Here is a 19,907-nt window from a genome sequence, read left to right on the forward strand (position 1 = left end):
AGCAATTCTGTGCAATCCAGTGATGCTACTGACTTGTTCATGACAAAAAGTCCAGAAGTAGCTGAAGCAGCCAGTGTGGTGTAAAAGAGCAGCATTTGCTGGAGCTGTTCATGTGGATGAGTCTTTATTCCTGATCTTGCTCTACTTATCTCTTTAAAAAGAAAGTTAAAGATTTAGTACATGGCGACTCACACATGTTGCTGTCATGATTTCGTCTTTTTTTCCTCTTTAGTTCTTGCATGTCATTGTGTCTTGAATACCAAGAGCCTAAAATGGCTGAAGAAGTGTGGTTTAGTCTTTTAAAATAACATCCTCTAAACATGGATCTAGCATGGAATATTTCAGTCTGAATGAATATTCAGGTGAATATTTTGGAAAGTCATAAGTGTGTGAAACCTGGGGTTTAGACTAAGTACTTACTCTTTTCCAATCTAAACTATAGTGATTGCAATATTTATGTAGATATGCATGTAAATTTTGATCAGCCCTCACATATCTGTCAAATTGCCAGGCTGATATTTTACTTTGGAAACTTTATGCACCTTTTTTTTGTGTTAGCTTTCACACAGTGAACTCCTCTGAAATCAGAGATCACTAAAGTATCCTACTACAGCGCCACATGATTTTAATTTCCTATACAAAAAAATATTCAAACTGTGTTAATTTTTCTAGTTTCTGTAGCACCAAAATAACCGCCAGGGAACAGAAGTAGGAGCAGATAATTAGGCTAAGATGAGATATTTCAGTGAGAAAAAATGATCTCCTGGATAACTGGGAATAGAAGACTGACTCTGTATGTGTATGGAAGGAAGCAGCAGTAACATTACCCATACTAGGAGGTCTGCAAAGTTAGCACAGCAGATACTTGGAACAGGTTGAAAACAACCTGTGTGTCCTGAATTAGTTCTTTAGGATTGAGGATGTAAATGGAGAAAGAAGGCAGTAATATTCTGCACTCAGTGGATTTTTTTTTTTTAGCCAGATTAAAAATGTGCTAAATGTCAATTAAAGTCCATTAAGAAATAAGGAAGACTTTAGTAGAGATTTGTAGCCTCTAAAGGCATAGACCTGTGTCAGAGAGGGAAATGAGATACAAAAGTATGTGACGTAAGAAAATTTTGGAGATAGTTTAACTGTTCTGAATTACACTTTGGTCTTCTGTCATGGTGGAAATAATTCAGAGGAAGCTTTTTTGGGAGGCAAGAGAGGTGGAGTCACTTAAAGATGTTGATCAAGAAAAGAGAATCAACATCTGTGGGGATTGGAGATTGATAGGGATGGGGCTGTGTCTTCATACTGGATTCAGTGTGGACTTTCCCCACTATCTATGTATTTCTGTAGCTTTGCTTTTACTTGTTCTTTATGTAATGTAAGTGAGCTAGCAACTCATTCACCACAAGATTTGTCCTTTCAATTTCTGATTATCGTAGCACAACCTGTTTTTTCTGCTTTCTTGTCTGTGAAAGGCTTTCCTGTGTACCAGTGAATATGTAGTGACGTAGTGTCCTTGAGAAATGCATATAAAGAATTTAGAGCTTCTTTTTGGTCAGCAAGCCATTGCAGAGGCAGGCATGGCCTCTGCCCCGTGGTTCCCTCTCCATTACATATCCTCAGGTAACACAGATACCCACAGAGACCAAATGTGCACACAGGAGAAAACCTGCCCTGTGGTTACAGTTACACACAGGGTCTGCATCAAGCTGTCATCTCCTGTCAGGCTCCCAACCAGGCAGGTTTGGGATAACTGGCTTGTAATTGATTTTTTATTTCTGCAGAACTGTAATCCTTGTAAGAGAAAGTGTTACTATGGTATCTGTCTCTAATTGGTGTGAATCTTACAGGCTCTTCAAGCTAGATGTGCAAGTCTTTCAAAAGTGACATTTGAAAGGAGAAAAAAGGGGACAATTATCTTAGTTTTGATGCTGGAGAAGAACAGCATTTCTTCTAGTTTAATACTTAGGATCTTCATCAGTATAGCTGGTGAGATTTTGCTGTGAGATTTACTGCCTCTGTTCCACTGCTGTTTATGAAATATGTAACTCCACTGACACTTGGAGCAAATGTGGATGTGAAGCACTGTCTCCCTTAACCACAGCTCTAGCTCAGGTCCCAGTGCCATGACTGCCACTTACAGGTGCCCCTTTCCCAGCCCCTTGTCCTGTGTAGACAGAAAGGCTTTGCTGGTGAAAGGTGGGGTGGTTGCAGCTTGGTATTGCATAAAGAGGCAGAAATTCCATGCTCTGGTCATTTGAGGTAGTCACAGCAATGGATGGTGCATGCTCCTACTCAGCTCAAAGCAAAGTGGAACAGGTTAATCTCAGCATTTCTAACAGTCTGAAATGTGTCTGGTTGGACCAGCATCCCAGTTATGCTCAGGACAAGCCATAGGAGAAGGTGCTAAACTTTGGACCTTCTATTGTTTTAACTAAAAAAATTTAAAAAATTCTTTAGATACAGTTAACTGCCACAGGTGTCAGAATCTAGTTCTTAACATTAATATTTAAGGAAAATGAAACTAAATGGGAGAACTTTTCTGTAATCAGAACATGTTTGGTGTGACCTTGCCTTGACATCATGATATGATGCACTGTTTCCATTCTCTGTTTGATATTCTCAAAGTTGCACCAGACTTCATCTAGGCTGTAAAGCATTTTGCTGCTGACTGCCCACGTAGAAGAAACATAGGGTACTCCCCCACTTCTTCCCAGATTATCATGTCCTTTTTTCTTTTCAGCTCCACATGATATTCTCCCAAATACTTAACATTTCTACTCCTGTGTGTCCTGTCGAAGTCTGGACCTGTATGCAGAGCTGACCAGTGTGGGTATAAGGAGCTGCCATGTAAGAATGGGTAGTGTTTGTGCAGATGTAAACACGTGCACAGAGGGGCAGAGTAGAGAAGTCTGAGTGAGGTTGCAGATGTCCTTTTTGGTGCTAGCAAGGATACTCGGTGGGATTGACATTGGCAACCCAATAACACTTGTAAAGAACATTTGACATCTTTGTGTTTATGTTCTTTGTACTTTGCAGATTTCTGCGCCCATGCATTCATCTTGTTGGTCTGTATTGCTCAGTTTTTTGCCTTCTGACAAATCTCTGATATGACAAATCATGGGTGACAATTTGAGGCATCTTTAAGAAGCAAACACTATTTAATGGTTCTCACTTGGCAGCCAAAGGACTCTGAGTGCTCTGTTGAGACATCGTTAGGAGCTGGTGGTGCAAATAATATCCCAGTCAAAATAAGTGCAGTGTGTGCAGCAAGAGGAATTGAATTGCTGTCTGTAGAACTGCTTCTCATCCAGATTGACAGCCCTGGCGTGAGAGATATGTCCCTCATGATTTTCCATGCCTGTGCATTTCTCCCCTTGAATTTTATACTGCCTTTTAATTTTCTTCAGATTTTGCCCACAGCTTGTTGATTTTTAAGCAAAACCAGCATGCTGCTCTAAAACCCATGCCTTCTGTCATTATATTTACTTTTCCATGAATTCTTCTGGAAAGCTTTGTCTGCAGTTGGAATGACGCTTTAAATTTTGTGATCTGAACATTCTGTTTATGGTGGAGGTTTGAGCTGCTCAGGTGTCAGGTATGATCCCAAATTCAACCTTCTCATGCCCCTGCACTTCAGCTTGGCACAGCTCAGGAGATGGTGGTGCTGCTCTTTGGGCTAGTCCCGAGGGACTTGTTCAGAAGCTTTTCATGTCAGCTTTACTACTGGAAGAAGGTTTATACAAAGTTGGGCTTGTGTTTTATTTTTGATCTTTTATTGACAGAACAGATTGCTGTTGACACAACTCATCATATGCTTAACAGTAGTGAACTGTGCAGAGCTGTGGAGGATGTCTAAAAACAACAGCTTTGCAAAAGGCTCCTTACTGAGAGAAAAGCAAAGGACTCCTTAATAAAAGAAAAGTTAATGTCTTATTCAATTAAAGCAAACATTTATATGTGAGGAAAAATGGCCAGATCCATTTTACAATGATATTAAAAGGCATTTGACTCTCAGTAAAATAAACAAGGAAGAGTAGCAATGTATTCATCTATCAGAAACACAGCTGAAGCCTTCCAAACTTCATAAGATGAGAAGAATATGTGTAACAAGGATTGCCATTCTGGTTTGAATGATCAATTTATTCAGTCTCTCTCCATTACTGAGGGTGATGTTGCTTAAATGTCATAGAATACCTCAATTTTTTTTCCCCTTCTGGATTTGACCAATACATGTCTAGTTTTATATATGTCATGTTTTCATTACCCAGTGTGTGATTTCATCCCTTATCTCTCAGTAAAACTTACGGAGAGCCATATCCCTCAGGTTAGAAAGTTGAAATCTGGTTGAAAGTTTCAGGGGTCTCAACACATGAAGTGTTTGCTTGCTTGTGTATCCTGATGTTTGAAAACAAAGCACTTAAATAAGGTTTTCTCTGTCACAGAACTGATTGTTTGTTTTTTTTTTTTTTTTGTTCCCAAATATTTCATTTTGCTTCTTTCGCATTAGCACATTTAATTATTAGCTCACAGATTGCATTTAAGGCTGAAAAATGTATTATATAACTGGAACTCCCCAGTTGCAATATACTTGCCTTTTTCAAGATGTGGTAAAAAATGTGCTTGAAAGGGAAGTCTTGACTAATAATGACCAATTTACTGACTAATAATGACCAATTTATTTATTTTAGAAGTAAGTAGATCAAGGCTAGTCTGTCTTGCAAGAATTTTAACACATGAGCAGTTTCTGTTTTGGACCAAATGTGTGATTTCCACACAGATAGTTTTTTATTTTTTTCATTGGGGGAAAAAAAACCCAACCAAAAAGGCATGATCATATTAATTGCTGTGCAGAAGTCTGGCAAATCTGTTGTTACTGGCTATGAAGAAAATAGTTTCCAAAATGATTAGCAATTACAAATTCCAGTGATGTTAACAACTTCTTTACATGGACTTTAAGGTCATATTAAAGCTAATTTTTCACGTGACTCCTGAAGTCATGTTCTAAGACATCTAAGTTTCTAGTACTGCTCGGGGGAAAAGCCCTTTCAGTTCATAGAAGAGCACTTTCTACAGTTATATATGTGAGCACCAGCAATCATGGGCTTGGTTTCTTGTGGCTTTTTGGTCTTCTTAGTTCAACCACAAATAGCTGTTCACAATGCCTCCTACACACAGCTGCCACATCAGATGTTCAGTTTCTCTGCAGGAGTTTCTCACTGGTGAGAGAGTGCTGGTGCAGCTCCCGTGGCCGTGTGTCCTGCAGGTCTGCTTGGGACCTTGGCAGCCTAGCCGTGCTCTGTCTGACTGTGCTTGGCCAGGGAGCTTGGGAGGGATCAGAGGAGCTAAGAGACGGCGTGACTGCGTCAGCTCTGCCTCAAAAAAGCTCAACATCATCCTTCATTAATGCTGACACCACCAGCTGTGCACAGCACAGAGTGTGTGCAGGGGAGGCTGTGCAGATCGGCATTCACAGGGACCACCAGCATCCATCCGGGGCTGGCTGACGTGGAGTGCAGTCAGACAAGCTCTTGGGAAGTGAAGAGCTCCCATTTGCAAATTGATTTTTTGTTAAGACTTCCATGAGCATTTAATTAATCCCTACACTCCAAAGAAATAGGGGGATACCCAGACATTTTAATTTTATGTATCTGTAGAAGGGAATCAGGTAATTTATGAGAGGCTTCTGCATCAAACACCAAACTACTTCCATGGTTGTAAAGTGACTGGTTTGTGTTTGTCTATAAATTAGACATGCTGGCAGAAAAGTCAGCATTTGTGGGTGTGAATATATCTTAAATCGTAAGAACTTTCATTAGATCATAGCATTATTAGAAGAGACTCTTTTTGTTTTTATATGGTATGTATCATCTCTTTTAAATAAGTGGCACGAATCAGGCATCTATCTGAAATTTCTCATCCCCTTCATAGGCAGCTGCTGCTTCTTCCTCTCTTGGGACAACCAAACTTTACTTTTCTCCTACAAAACACAGAAGGGCATCCTCACTGAAGGATGTGACAGAGGACCTGTGCCATGGGCTTAGCAATCCCAAAGGAGGAAAATCCCATTCCTGGAGAGAAGCTTGTCCATGTCTTGTGGCTCACCAGGTGCAAGCTCTGCCTGCCACCAGGCCATAGCAGTGAATGTGCCACTCCAGGCACTAGAGTGGCACTAGTGCTGTTGATAGACATGGGTGAATAATTTCTTTATGTAGAGGGCAGCTCTTGATTTGAAACATATGAGCTGCTTCTTCATTCACATCTGCCTGGCAACATAGACATGATCCCAACAGGAATCCTATCTAAACCCAGATACAATAGATCCAGATAAAGGTCCTCCCTGAGAAGGTCCTTGAATCCCAGTGCTTCATTCCTCCAGTACAACAAGTAGCAATTCTCTCTTTTGTATTTTCTGAGTGTAAGCTCCTTAAGACAGATGCTGTCATCTGTCATATGCATTTAAAGTACTTCATGTGCTCAATCCAGCCCATGCTCAGCAGGCCCTTGATATCATTTGGAGAATCTAAGTATAATTGCCTTATTATTATATCTTATGGAGAAAATAGTACATGATTAGGCTATTAAAAGGTTGTGTACTGAGTAACAGGATGAAGATTGCACTGACAATTCAGGTTTTTCCTGTCTCTTGAGGGCTCAGATTTCCAAAGTCTAGTAAAGCAGAAATTATTGTATGAATTTGTGTGGACTGCCGTGCCAGCTGTATTTGAGGTTGTGTTGGAGACACAGTTACTCTCTCTGAGAGCCAGGAGAGTGGAAAGCAGCAGCCCAGTGCAATTACCTGCTGTGTGTACCTGACAGCACAGAGGTGTTAATGAGCTGCTTTGCTACCTGCTGAACAGCAAAGCCATGTTGAGGCAAAATGCATAGATGTGATGAACCCTTCTGGGCTGGTAATGCTACCAGCCAGACAAGGTTGTTCTGCCTCCCCTCTTCTTACCACCTGATTTTAATTTCTTATGTTTCTTAATTCTTTAATTATGTCATCATGTTACTTATTGTCAGCCTTTATCCTTGGTCATTCTTTGAATTATAAGATCAAAACTCTCATTTTCCCTTATGGAAGTGCCAGAGCTTTTCATATGAAACTCTAGTTTTCCTTCTCTCTCTTTTTTTTTTTTAAATTTTTTCCCCCTTTTCTGTAACCTCAGCCTTGGAAATAGCTGAATCCCGTGAGCTAAAGCTTCCCAAAAAAGATCCTATTAGTCAGACAGCTAACATCAGGAATGTTTAGCCAGAATTGTTCAAAGTTATCCTGAAGCAGAGTATTACAATGGAAAATGTTAAGTAGCTTCCTCATAAGTGTGGCTACTTGTGCTGCCAGTAATATCCTTGGCCTTGTAGAGAATGTTCTTGTGCTAGCTAAATTAGATTAGCTAGGAAATTTGCTCATTCTTTAATGTCTATCAGATTTGAGACTTCTAGGCTTAAGCCTGCTGCCACTAAAGCTGATGGTGAAATTGTTGGATTCTGTGTGAACGTGGACTTTTCAGGGGTGATGTGAAAATTTTGTACTGTTGAAATCTGTAGTATTAAGAATATAAGAATATAGGCATTACAGTGCAAAACTAAAGAGAATAGCTTTCAGACCAGACTTAAGTGTGAACAAGAATGTGTATGACAATTCAGTCAGTTTTAACATTAGCTTGTAAAAATCTATAAGTGTATTAAGAACATAAGACTCCCCATGGCTTCTGGTAAAATTACATTTTTAATATTGTATTAAAAAAAAAAAGTGTGATAAAGGGTTCAATTCATTTTTCTGAATGCTTCATATATCCGAAGAATTACAACTCTTGGGAGAGCATAATATAATATCTAAAGTCATATTGGTATTTAATGTTTTGTCATTGTAGTTCTGCCTTCAGCCTCTGCACCTTATTCCATTACCTTCAGATATGCTGTGGCATTATTCAGATTTAAATAGCTTTTACCTCTCTCTGGCAAGAAAGCAATTCTGAGTGCATTATCTGCATTGTTTTCTAAAGAAAGTGATAATATAAACTGCTGCCCTTTTCAGCTGGAGATGGCTGCCTGGTGGCACTATTTAATAGCAGGTAAACAAGTAGGGTCTCAGCTGGCATATTGTCACTGGGGTGTATAATATGTGCTCTGCTCCTGAGAACAGTTGAGACATTTGCAGATTTAATATACTGAGCCATTTTGTCCTGTATTTTGTATGTGTTAGGCATTTTTTTTTGTCTCCATGAAAATCTATAGAGTATCTTCAATGGTGTCTTATGTTGATTTTGAATCTCCTGAGGCTTTTTTTTTCAGAGCTAAATACCTGCTGTGCTAGGGCATGGGCCAGCCCAGAGCTGTCTTTGGGAGCAGGTAGTTGAGAGGGATGAATCCCTGCCTGAGGTAAGTCCTGTCCCTGGGCTGTGGTACCCCAGCTGGCTGGAGCCCTCTCTGTGTGCTGGGCACAGCCAGCCTGGGGCTGGGAGCCTTGGGGCACACGCTGAGCTGTGTCTGTGAGCTGAGCCACTGCCCAGCCTCTGCCATTCCATGCACTGTGCCAAGGAACCGAGCGGGAGGGAGGCTTCAGGATATCCTCTGTGCCAGCCCCTCCCCAGTTTGGGGCAAGAGTTGATGGTGACTGAAGCCAACAGTTTTACTGGCCATTCATGGAGAGCAGAAGCCTGTTCCTGGCAGAGGAGATCTAAAATGTCCAGGGGCAGGAGCCGCATCCAACCCATTCATATCCGCCATGCAGAGAACACAGTAAGTGCTCCTGCTTGAGCACCTTGCAAAGTGATCAGCTCAGCTACAAGCGAGCTGCTCTCTTTTGGATCACTCTGCTGAGCTAAATGGGAGAACTTCTTTGAAGCTTGTTCATGGCTGATTTTAATAGCAGCAGTCTCATCTCCTTGTATGGGGCTTTAATTGTGTGCATCCCATCAGTGCTAATGGAGTTACGCACCTGAAGTCCTGCACATGAAGATGGGACTATAAATCCAGGGTTGCAACCTCATTAAAGTTGTTTATTTCACATGTAATAGCCCTTTTGCCACCAGGATACCTTAATTCATTGCTTTATTTGTCCCTTTGAAAGAAGTCTTCTCATCTCAAGATCATAACTACTTCTGTGCTGTACCCTTAGATGACCACTCATGCTTTTCTCCATCTTTATTGCTCAGCATGGAAAACAATAGCACAGACCCACCTCCTGTGAGACCCTGACACAGATAATTCAGATAATTTATTTTTAAAAAATCTTTTAGGCTTCACCAACTCCTACACTGTTTTTCATTATGAGTGCTGGGAGGTGCTGCTAGGCCATGCCATTTCTCGGTGCAGTTTCCCAGTGCTTTTGGTGGCAAAGCTCTGCTCAATACTTCCCTGCAGCTGGGAAGGGCAGGGCACAGTGAAAGCAGGGGCAGCAGTGCTGGCTCGTGCTGGAGAAGATGTGTGTGCATCAGGGAATGAGGTGCTCTGGCATCTGGGCCTGAGGTAAAGGCAGAGGAAAAAGAGAAGGTGGGAAAGCCAGGAGAACTGGGGTTTGCAGAGCTGAAGAGGGCTAACTTTAGCGAAGGACAAGTGTCCACACCTAGTGGGATAAAAAGATGGATTCCCCCAAGTGTCAAAAGCAGGCTCAGGTGTGACCATTTACAAAAATATGGTGGTTTGTGAGCAGATAGAATGTGCTGTTGGCACACAGCCTATGTGGGCTGCTGGGCACAGATATTTGCTGTAGTCCAACAGGAGGAGACACTTCTGAGAAGTAGATACCTTGGTCTTCTGCTTTTTTGTGGGCTTTCCAACCTGAATCCTGTTCATCACTGAAGGGTGATATATGCAGGAAAAACAAGGTCTTTTCTGATTCATCACAAATTGTGGATAGCAAAAAAAAATAAACGTTATATTCTAATAGCCTTTGGTTGAACTTCTAAATCTTCTTTTGCAAGAATGATTTTATTCACACTGGTTATGAAAAGCTTTGTCATCTCCAGGCCAAGATTTTCTCTAGTAGTTCACCAGCTGAGTGCCCATCACAGGCTGCCCTGGCTTGCCAAAGACATGAATTGAAGCCTGAACTCTCCAAAGGGGGTATAACAAGAGTAATGGCTATTAAGAATAAGTGTAATTTCTGACATGGAAGGGTTGAAAAACCTGCTTTAGGTCCATGTTTCTTGATTTGGATTTGTATGAGTGTTGTGGTTTTGGCAGGAGCATGCTGAGGTTACAGGGAGGACTGGGGGAAGTGAGTGCCTGTTCTTGGTCCAGCCTGGCATGTCAGAGGGCAGTGGATCTGGGGCCAGCTTTAAAACAGGGTATGTTCAAAGACACAGGTAGGAAGATGATCACTAAGAGGGTAAGCAAAGGGGGGATCATTTTGCAATATCTTGGTGGGGAGAGAAAAGGGAAGGAATTAGGAAGACACAGAGCTATTTACATGCCCTAACAAATCAGCTGACTTGAGGAAATGCCCATGTGTGAGGGAGACATTAAGGGCAGATGCAAAGGTGGTTTTTCATATTACTGGGTGGGAAGATTTCTTCAAACTAAGTATAAATATGAATGTGAGCAGACTGATGCCAGTGGTGAGACTATGCTGGTGACCTGGAGAGAGTAGGTGTCTGTGTAAGGCAATGCTAAGTGAAAATGGTCTTGGTGGACAAGAAACTTTTTTCTCAGGTATTAGTTCACAGATGACACTTTATTCTGAAGAATTGGAATGTGTTCTCACCACTTTTGTCTGCAAATCAGAGCCTTCAGCAAGGCTCCTGAACCCATCACATCCCCCAGCACCATCTTGCTGTTGTCCAGTGGCTGCCATTTCTGTTTGTGTGTGTCTCTTTCAGAATGAGCTTTACTGGCATTGCAGAGCTTCCCCTTCACTGCTGCACTCTGTTTGCAATACTTAGCTCACTGAGTCCATTTGCAAGTGTAGTTACCCTGATTTGAAACATCTCATTTGGAGATGGATCCAGATGAGACAGCAGCAGTATTGAACTCCATGTTGTGACTCAAAACAATAGCCAAAATGGAACTCCTTTACACATTTATGTCCATTTCCATTTTATTTTCTTACTTATTTAAGTGAATAATTAGGATAGAAGTTGCTTCCAATATGTGCTTCACCCAAGGTTGCATGGTACTCTGGGCAACTGTATCCCCCTTAGAGAAGTTTCAGATTAAAACTAAAATTTCAGGTGTGCTGAATGCTTCTGTCTGCTCCACTGTGATAAAGGCACGCTTGCCCTTGGCACACTGTCAAGCTACAGCATTGCAAACATGGCCAGTCTCCAGGCACAGCTTTCCCTCTCCCCATCCATAACTGAGACCATAATTTCCCAGACCATAATTTCCCCACCGTCCCTCTGTGCCCTGCTGGCAAGGCAAGCAGCTATGCCAGCAGTGCAGTCATTCAATTTGTGCAAGCCTAGGGAGACCATGAGGACCCTTCAGTCAAGGACTCTTCAGTGAAACTGCTGGCTCTACCCCTTTTGTGATAATCACAGACATTTATCTATTAAAAGAAACTAATTCAGACACTATCAGTTTGTACCAACTTTTTGTTCTTCCGCTCAGATCTGGTTTTTTGTTCCAGAAGCTGTGCAGGTTTTTGTAATTTTAAGAGGTCTTATTTTTGACCAAATCAGCACAATGTATCAGTGACAGTAAAAATGAGGCCATTTTATTTTAACGTGATTCATGTTTGACATTGGCAGGGAACAAATAAAGGCATTCTGTTGTTTCCCTGTGAAATGAGGGGGGGTGTGTTGGGTTTTTTTGGGGGGAGGGAGGAGAGCGGGGTGTTTCTTGCTCTTTTGTTAGAGGTTTTTTTTGTCATCTAGGTCTGTAGTGTGCTATGCAGAAGGTGCACCCCATGGTTCCTCACAAAACTCTCCTGATTGTGCATTGGTAGGATAAATATTTAGCAATCAGTTTGGCAGGGGAAGCGCTGCTGGGAGCCACCACCCAGGGAGCATCCCACTACCTGCTTCCAGAGCAGATCCAGCAATACCACTGAGATCCTGGCTGCCATGCCACCTGGATTGCTGGTTGCTGCCCTTTGATGAGACCACACAAGCTGGCTTTGATCTAAAGGCTACCACCTGCCAAGGGCTCTTGTGTATCTCTTGCCCCATAGTGGTTCATCTCAGCTGTGTTCTGCTGCCTGTGTTGGACCTGTCTTCTGGTGCCTCTCTGTGAAGTGTGTGATGCGCAGGGACCAGATGAAGGCATCTCCTTTTGGATGGGATGGTTGTGTGCTGAGCTCTGCCCTCTGCAGAGGAGGCACAGGGGTTACCAGCTCAGGTGCATGCAGAGTGTCAGTCAAGTGCACATCCCCCTGGTACCTCCACTGAGATCACACTGCAGTGGAGGGTCCCACCTCGTTTTTCCCAGCTCATCCAATATCTTTTGCATGCAGATGAGATCTACCTCTTCATGCTGGGCATGTGATACTCTGAAAACCCTGAATTTGCACCTGGAAATGGGAATTAAGCAAGTCTGCATGCAAGGAGTGCTCTTGCTGTGCTGTGCCACCCTCCCCTGTGTCTGCCAGCAGGTGTGTGTGTGCTCCCATGTGCTCTGAAAGTGGAGTGAGTCCCCACTGATGATCAAACTCTGAAATCCAGATCGTGTCCATCTCAGTGAAACAATTGTGTTGGTTACATGAAGTGTATTGTGCCTTTGTCGATATTTTTTAATAGCTACAAATATTTTCTATCAAGTTTTATTAAGTGAGACCCACATACTTCTCCCAGCTGTGACTGCGGTCTGTTCCTACATAGCTGCTCACCCCGCCCTTGCTCAGCAACACTTCACAGTCATGCTGTGGTGCAGATGAAGAATTTGGGTTTGAAGTTGGCAATCTGATTCCCATTAAAGCTGTATGGAAATTTGCCACACACCTGCTTAGGAAGCTGGAATAAATAAATCAGTGCTGTACAGTGATACCCAATAGCAAGCAGATAACTTGAAAAACCTTGTACTTGATTCAGCTCCTCTGTGCTCTGTCCTTTCATGGCAAAAGAGAAAAGGAGAAAAACCCCAAGATAGACATGGAGAGTCTAGAAAGGGCTGTGGACCTTCTGAGATGGACAGGGAGAGGTTAGAAAGGGGTGTGGACCTTCTGAGATGGACAGGGAGAGGCTAGAAAGGGCTGAGGACCTTCTGAGCATGAGCTTTTACCCTTCTGAAGGAGGGGAAGGGACTGACATCTGGTAGAGCTGAGGAATGCAGTGAGGGGAGCACACTGTGAGTGAGACCCACTGACGCTCGCTGGGGAGAGAGGCAGCAGCAGGAGCGCGGCCGAGTTAATTGCTACAAGTTAATAACCATACATGGCAAAAAGAAGAGCATGAAAATCTCTGTGTCTGACTCCCATTTTCAGAAATACCTTTGCACTTTAGGAGCAAGTGTCATAAATAGAATTTAGACTCTTCATTGCATGCATTATTTTGCAAGGAAGGCCACCTTTGTTAGATTCAGAATCACAGAATATGCTGGGTTGGAAGAGACCCAAAAGGATCACCACACTAATCTATTACTGCGGGAGACACTCTTGCTACAAGCATGACTGATTTGCCCTCACCAGATGCAGCTACATAAAGTTCTGGTGAAAGCTGGCATGAAGGAGCTGAGGGCAGAAACTTCCAGGTTTAGGTCCTGTGCTGTTTGCAAATTGGTTGATCATATTGGTTTCCTTTGCTCTCTCACCTTTTTTGCTGTCTTTTCTGCATGCCTATGGACACCTAGTGATTAGTATCTGCAGTTAGAGCAAATGTCATCAAATCTAACTGTTGTTTCATTTTGTATTTTGTGGCTCTAGCAGTCTTGGCATCTCAGATGAGAGATGAAGTCATAGTGTTTTCCTTTAGGAGTTCACAAGCTTTATTTGAGAATATAATCTTAACAAATATTGGTTTGCATTTAAAGAAACCTTGATTTGCATAAAATCGTGTTAGATTTTTTTTTGCAACATCTTTTAATTACCATTCTTTCTTATTATTGAAATCTAATTGATTCGTGCCTCCAGGCTGCTGGTGATCTATAAGTTACATTGGAGACAATATATCTAATTCAGCAAGAATGATGCACTGACTCCAAGACACAGTGCAGCCTGTTAAAAGAGATAATCTAATCTAAATGCTAAATATGAATAGATTAAGGATGTAGTCACTTTCAGAATTGCAGTTTGTAACTGGGTTCATGGGCTTTAATGACAACTCCCTGCCTGTTGTCAAACCTCCATCTGTACCTGAAGCACAGCAGAATTGCATCTGTTATTATAATGAAAACCTAAACCTTATCAACTGCATAGACACCTGTTAATCTTCTGCAGCCTGTTTACACGTAGACTTGCCCTTGCAGGCCTGGTCTTGAAAAGGGGGCACAAAAATTACCTCTTGGATGGCAGCAGATAAGCCAGGCCAAGCTGAAGAGCTGTCTCACTGCAGCCCTGCCTCCCCTACTCTGGCGCCTGTGGTCTCTGTCCCTGCCACGCTGCCCCAGGTGAGGAGGAACTGGGGGAAAAGGAATAACCTGTATCTGCAAACACAGTCCTGCTGTCACAGCAAGGAGGGCAGCTGTGCTGCAGATAGGAAGAAGATTTGCTGCACAACAAGGTGTCATTCCCTTAGTGTTGCTTCCCAGTGCTGTAAACTCCCTGGGCCAATGTAAATAATATATGTGTATTAAACAGAAGTGGTTTCTACTATTACATAGTTATTGTAACTATTTCCAAGCTGCATGTCAAAGAGATTTTTCAGGCATGTCTGTGCTCAGGGGGAAACTGTAGGTAGATCTGTGTGCTCAATTTCAGCATTAATCTTGGGACAAGTAGGTAACAAGTAGTCTCTCAATGACATTACAGTATATTGTGTTTACGATATCAGACTAAGGCCATTCTGATTTTTTGACTTCTATAAAACACCCCATATACTGTACTAGGAAATAGTCACTTTTTACATACGATGTGCCAGGTTGGTATGTTTAGACAGTTTTGGTACATTTCCAAAGAAACTAGACTTCTGGGATTTTTTATTTCATTCCGCCCAATGCAATCTGATCTACTGCTGGTCCCATGTGAAGCCAGTTTATGTACCTTTGGCCACACAACTCCACATGATTACTAGCTGACTTTCTTGGCTCATAGAAAAATTGTCAGGCAATTTTTTGATGTTAGCTCTCAACAAGAGAAACAGGGTGCTTGCTGGTAATTCTTTAAATACAGGGTAATTAAAAAAAATAAAATCCCTGAACTACATTTTTCTTAAATTTGGGCAGTTATAAGATACTGGTTTCTTTATTGGGGAGAAACAATGTTCTTTTACTCCTAGCTGGAGACTGGAGCAGACTTTGTGACAGAGAAATCTGCTTTACTAATAAAATCTATCAATCAGCTAAATGTACATACCCAATAATTCCTCCAGGGTCATGCAAACTGCTCACTGGAATACTGCAGAGTCTGTCATACCTGGAAATATTTCTAGATGTTATTATTTTTCAAGTTTTGGTGCTTGTCAGGATAGCAATTTAGGAATAATGGGACCCTTTCACCTTTTATTTAGCTACTGGATGAGCTGCATCTCTCAGTTGTAGCTATGTTTTAACTCCATTTCCCTGTAGGCTCTTCAGGGTCAGGCATTTCCTGTCGTGCTCCTGGGGTGGGGTGATCATGGGTGGGGTGGTTCTGCAAGGACAGATGAAACAACATCACTTCTGGAGTGGTAGCACTGCCCACCCAGCACCCCAGCACAGTGGGTCCAGTCCTGCCCCTGTAATGCTGCTAACAGAGGGTTGGGACCATGGCCTGGGACCAGGGTAAGACTTTGGAGTGAATTTGAGAGGCATACTTTGCATGTTACTGGCCAGGGAACCTTCTGCTGGTAGTTTCTGTGTGATGCGGGAGCAGTGGGGAGGAGGTGGCACATTCCAGATTCAGTGGGAGAAGACTCAGGCCTTGGGATCCCAAGTCAGAGCTCTGCCCTATTTCACAGAAGCTAAACAAGCGTTTCTCAATCTTTTAAAATCAAAGGACCTACAAGGTTTTTGATCTGAGCACCAGCAGCCAGGGAGTGAGTGGTGCCTGTAGGCAGGCACTGACAGAAATGCCTGCCAACTGCGTGGGATGCTGTGTGTGTGTTTTGGTTTTGTTCCTTAATTATTTTTCTGCAATCAGTTCCCGGACCACCTTCTGGTGCCTTTTGGATTGTGGGTTGCCCATGGGCCCCACGGAGCAAGGCTGAGCTGGATGACTATTTAGAACTTGGCTGCACCAAAGGCACTGTGGATGAGGGATTTATGTGCTGTTACATATATTCCCTGAAATAATCACTTCTCTCTGAAGTACTTTGATATTGATAAGTAGCTGAGGTAGAATTTGTGTTCCTATCTGGTCCTACATGCCTTGTTTTGCAATTATCCATTTTTACTGGTTTTCTCATATAGACTTTAATTTAGCAATTATTTCTTTACAACGATCTACATTAATTCAGACATTGCATCCAAGGGTTTAATCCAATGTGTGCATTTCAGGTGAAACGTTAGAAACCTTTCAGCATCTGTAATAATTTTTCTGTATTAAATGTAGGAATTTTTAAATTTAACATTAAAAAATACACTTCGGTTGTACGGGCCAGCTTCAAAGTGGCTGCAGGCAGGAAATTGAAAGTTGGATTCTCTCCTCCAGCCCAGTGGAAGAAAAAGTTTCACAGGAGCTGGGCTTCAAGGCCAGCTCAGTGTGGTCTTGGTTTGCTGAGCTTGCTGCTTCACAGGGAACCCAAGCTCCTTCCTAGGGATGCATGAAACTGTCAGGAGACTGGTCAGCATCATTTTGCCCTGCAGAGGACTGTGTGCTGCTGCTGCTGCCCTGCAGCCCAGCAGTGGGGTCTTTCTAAGGATGTTTGTTTTCTGTTGTGTCAAATCAGTGACAGCTCATGGACACTGGGGCAGTGGTTAGTTGGTGGTCACAGATTAAACTCAGAATCCCAACCTGCCCTGAGGAGGAGCTGACAGATGCACTGGGTGTCTGACAGGGGAGTGCAGGGCTGGGGCAGAGCATGGGAAGTGACTGACATCACTTCATTGCCCTCTCTTAATTCCTGTAGTCAAGGTCTTGGGCAAATGCTAAGAAAAAAGCTGCTTTCAAAAGATGTCATGTGCCAATATTTAATGCACAGCTCATGGCTTCAGGCTGAGATCTGCTGGTCCTGCAGCAGTGACAGGTTCCCACTTCCTGCATCCCCCGGCAGAGTTCCCAGGGCAACAGAGCCAAAGGCACTCACCTAGGAAAGGTGAGTGATGATAGGATTAGGATAAAGCAAAGGTAAATCAATCACTGTCTGTGAAAAGGGTAATTAGTGAGCAGGTCACCACTTAGTAGCTGGGCTTTTGACCTGTTTGGCCAAGCCAGTGTTTTCAGGAGTGGCTGATGGTCTGTAGTACTTGATCTCTCCAGTGCATGCATCCCATTCTGTGGGCGACTGGCTGAGTGATAAATCTGGCTGTGCTGCAGCACAGCTTAACCCTGCTCATGAACAGCCACTGTAAAAAACATTTGGGGCATGTGCTGCATTTCAAACATTGATGTCATGGCTGTTTTTGTTGCTGTTTCAAAACACTGGAAGAGACAAGGCGACAGGATTATATAGTTTGCCGGCTCTCTTTTGCTTGTTCCTAATCTTAAAGTGATTTTTCTTTTCAGTCATAAATAGCATTCTTTTCATTTTCTTTTAATTTTGCTGCTGCTTTGGTTGTCAGATCTGGTTTATATACTCAGTATATACACACACATGCCTTAAAATAGAGGGATCCTGCTGTTTTGCCTCAGGCACTTTGCAGCCCATTCCTCATAATAGCAACAGCAAATCTACTCAAAGAGCAAATCTTTCTGCCCTGCCAAGGGCATGACTTGCAGCAGGGTTGGTGGAGACAGCACAGACCTCTGTACTCTCCTCAGAGAGGAGACCTCTGTACCTTACCTGTCCCACAGCTAAGGAAAACTGAATCATCCCTCACAGATGAGCAATTGGGATTTTTTTTTGTCGCAGGAGCAGATGAGAGCGGAGCCCTCCTCACCTGTCCTGTAGGAATGTGTTATTTCCTGTAGTCAATTGAAAAAAATGATGGTGCAGCAATTTTCTTGTGTGGCTCTTGATGTTGATATTTTCTTTAAGTATCATTTTCTGTGAGCAGAGAAGAATCTTGGGTTTCTTTTTGTGTTAGAAAAAGGAAATTTTCTAAGTAATGCACTAAGTTTATTGAAGAAAAACTTGAGAGTTTTTCGACTTCAAGGATGAAAACCCAAAAGGTGAACAAGAAGAAACCCACAGGATATTATTATCAAGACAAACAAGCAAGCCAACCAACTAACCAACCCAACAAATACAGACCTAACCCAGTTTCTGGTGGAGGATGGCAGTGGTGTGGGCGTCTGTCTGTTGGACTGATGATGCTGTCAATAATCCCTCTGTTCCTCCTCCTCCCCCTTGTCTTCTAATTTTGTGAATGATATTTTTATAGCTGCTCCTGGTGTTGGTCTAGGGGAGACACCAGGAGAAACACCATCATCTGATTTGCTCTGGCCTTGGCTGTGTTTTCCCTTGCAGGTTTCTTACTTGCAGGCTCTGCTGCTGCCTCCCTCATTGCCCCTGTTCTGGGTCAGTGGGTTCAGCAGCTTGGGAGGGCATCAGGTCCTTTAAGGCTGATCTGCTTGGTCAGGACACTTTTACAAATGTGTGTTACATTGATCTAATTGTCCTCTGCCCTGACAGAGCTGACAGCCTGCAGACCTCCTAGGATGTGCCCTTCCCTGCTTTGTGACTTTCCCTCCATCATTTTCCATATCATGTCTATCTTTCTCACTGCCAGAAGAGCTTAGGACAGATCTGGGAATGGAGATACTGTGTCTTTATTAAGAAGATCTGATATTGTTATTTATTTTTCCCATAGTTCTTCTATTAATGACCATTGCAGCTCATGCTTTTTTAAAATCTGACATTAAACAATTCATTTAAGAATTATGGATGCTTAATTTCAAGCTTTGCCTGAAAATACCCACAAGATTTATATTACAAGTTGCCAAAACCAGTAGCTCTGTAGAGGGGAAGCTGCTGCAGCTCCACAGGCTCAGGCCCAGCCAGCAGTGACACTGAGCACGTGCTCCCAGTAGGACACACACCCCTGTGTGCACAGCCTGAAAGCAACAGGGAGTAAAGCAGGTAGAAATACACAAACACAGCACAAATGACCTAATCCTGCCCTCTTGTCCATCCTGTCCTATGCAGTACCCCAGAGATTTGCCCTGCTGCACTCATGCTCCTGGGTCTTTCCTACCCCCCTGGGGCTGATGCTCTCCTGGGAGAGCCTGGAGGAGCTGGGACAGGGTTTCTTGTCTCTGACTGAGGCGCCACTGGTGTCTCTGTGCTGTCCTGTGTGGGTGTGAGCCTTTCATCAGAGAACTGAACAGGTTATTTCTGGAAATAGAAATGGTACAGGAACACTAGAGATTACTCAAGACTTAGCATGTTCAGAAATGCCTGACTGACTTAACAGCCTTGTATCCTTCTTTGGTACTTAAAAACATTAAAACTCATCAAAAAAATGGCTGCTGTTTGTGGTCCCAAGTTGCTTTTGCATTTACTCCTGTTTTGACTAGTATTGCACAAGCTGTAGTTTTTGTACTATGAAAACTGCTCCCAGCATAACAATTTATGGTGAAACTGCAGCATATATTTTAGAAAGATAGAGACTTTGATTCAGGACTGGATAAGTAATGAAAAATGCATCACACCATTTAGCAACTTGTACAAACAGCAACTTTGGTCTAACAGACAGTGTTTTGTCAAAATCCACTGTCTAAAACCTAATTGAAATGTTGTGCTGATTGACAGAGCTGTAGTCAACAACATTCCATGTAGAAGAGTATATTTTCTTCCCTGTGT

This window comes from Zonotrichia albicollis, chromosome 1 (assembly GCF_047830755.1).
Source record: "Zonotrichia albicollis isolate bZonAlb1 chromosome 1, bZonAlb1.hap1, whole genome shotgun sequence".
In the NCBI taxonomy this organism is placed as follows: domain Eukaryota; kingdom Metazoa; phylum Chordata; class Aves; order Passeriformes; family Passerellidae; genus Zonotrichia; species Zonotrichia albicollis.